This window comes from Alosa pseudoharengus, unplaced genomic scaffold (genome assembly GCF_046254945.1).
Source record: "Alosa pseudoharengus isolate Yale_2024_CS ecotype anadromous, Long Island Sound unplaced genomic scaffold, YU_APseudo_1.1 YU_APseudo_1.1_scf_5, whole genome shotgun sequence".
Classification (NCBI taxonomy): domain Eukaryota; kingdom Metazoa; phylum Chordata; class Actinopteri; order Clupeiformes; family Clupeidae; genus Alosa; species Alosa pseudoharengus.
Window position 1 is genome coordinate 37,065,755 of NW_027468837.1, and position 2,500 is coordinate 37,068,254.

Here is a 2,500-nt window from a genome sequence, read left to right on the forward strand (position 1 = left end):
GGTACTAATAAAAACTACAGGATAGTAAGAGCTGAAATGTTGCTTCATTTATCCAGTTTCCACCACTATGGAAAACGTGGGCCGGTCTTGGGCCTGAAACTCCTGCACTGAATTCTGGCAACTTTGAAAACCAGCTTCTTTTGAAGATGAACAGACACAATTTTTTCAGTTTCAACTAACGACTGGCATATAGTAGCTGCTGGACATAGGTGGCTTGTGTGTGTGAGAGTGAGATGGTGACCTGGGGAGTAAGCCCTAGAAATGCTCATACCACATGACCAAAATGTTCTCCCTACCAGCAGGTCATTTTTTTTTTTAAGAAATAAGTTATTTATTTAGTTTAGTTATTCATTTTTACCTGAAGTTCATACAAAAGTGACCTTTCTGTTTCTGTTTTTTCTTTGAAAGAAGATATGGGAACCCTGAATATGCTTTATGCTTTACTATAAGAAAGCCAAAATAAAGTTCACAATAAAAGTTCAAAATAAAACCGCTTGCTTTTTACTTTTTACTTTTACTTCAATACTTTACTTTTGATACTTAAGTACAGTATATATCAGATACTTTAAGACTTTTACTTAAGTAATATTCTAAAAGGTAACTTTCACTTCTACCAAAGTCTTTTTCTAGTACGATACTTGTACTTTTACTCAAGTATTCTTTCTAGTACTTTATACAACACTGTTTCTGTGGCTATGCAGATGCACACAGGCTTTTTTCTGTTTGTTTATTTAAAGATGAATGTGTTTCGTTGTGTTTACTTGCATGTGTGTTTGTTTATTTAAAGATGAGTGTGTTTTGTTGTGTTTACTTGCATGTGTGTTTGTTCATTTGTTTGAATGAACGAACGTCTGAGTGTTTATCTATGTGTGTGTGTGTTTGTGTGTGTGTGTGTGTGTATGTGTGTGTGTGTTTGAGTAAGTGTTTGTGTTTGTGCACCCATATATAGATATCTGTGTTTGCCTGCAATTTTTTCTGTTTGTGCAAGAATGTGGTTATTTGGGGGGGGGGGGGGGGGGTATGGTTGTTAGGGTGGAATGGTCTAGCCCAGTAAAGAAACAAACATCAGTGTGGTAAACAGAAGTGATTTGCCTTTGGAAACTTTCTTCTTAGCAGTCTGTGTTTGTGTGTGTGTGTGTGTGTGTGTGTGTCTGAGTGAAGGAACCACACAGATGTTTCTATGCGCTGGCTGGTGTGTATGACTGTGTGTTTGTGTGTGTGCATATGTGTGTGTGTGTACTGTGTGTCTGTTTTTAAATCAGTGTGTGTGTCTGTGTGTGTGTGTGTGTGGGTGTGTGTGTGTGTTTGTGTGTGTGCGTGTGTGTGCATCTGTTTGTCTGTCTGTCTGTGTGTGTCTATTTTTAAATATGTGTGTGTGTGTGTGTGTGTGTGTGTGTGTGTGTGTGTGTGTGTGTGTGTGTGTGTGTGTGTGAATAGAGCCACACAGATGTCTTCATACACAGGAGTGTGTGTGTGTGTGTGTGCATGTGTGTGTGTGTGTGTGTGTGTGTGTGTGTGAGTGTGTGTGTGTGTGTGTGTGTGTGTGTGTGTGTGTGTGTGTGTGTGTGTGTGTGTGTGTGTGTGTGGTTGTAGGAAGGCACACAGATGTCTGATGGCGAGTCCTGGAGCTGACGAGCCATGACGAGTTCTGGTCTGAGGCAATTAGCTCTGGCATTTCAGAAGATGGATCTCCCTACTCAAGTACACACATGCATGCCAGTCACACACACACACACACACACACACACACACACACACACACATACACATACACACACACACACACACACACACACACACACACACACACACAATTCTGAAATACATATATGCATGCATGCACACACACACACACAAACAGGTCAGAACACATGCTTATAGGAGGACTATGTGCTCAACTCAGACTCCTTCCTACTCACACGTATGCAATCACATACAGACAGTACACACATGCATGCTAGCCACACACACATACTGTACACACACACACACACACACACACACACACACACACACACACACACACACACACACACAGACAATACGTAAGATGAACAACTGTCTCTGTTTGTATACTGCCATGTGCCAGGAGACTTTCAGATTGCAACATGTATTGTGGGTTGTAAAAGCCTTTTTCTGTAGGAGAAACTGCAGCCCTGCACATCTGATGGAAACATTAGCCCCAGACGCCGCTAGCCTCCGACCGTGCTAACCTGCCAAGGGACCTGCTGCCATTTACAACAAACTGAGAAACCTACCCTCACTCTGGAGTGGCCTCAGCTTGCTGTGCAGCCTCGTGCATCACACACACACACCACACAGACACACACACACACACACACACGGACACACGGACACACACACACACACACACACACACACACACACACACACACACACACACACACACACCCAGGCACACACACACACAGACACACACACACACACACACACACACACACACACACACCCAGGCACACACACACACACACACACACAC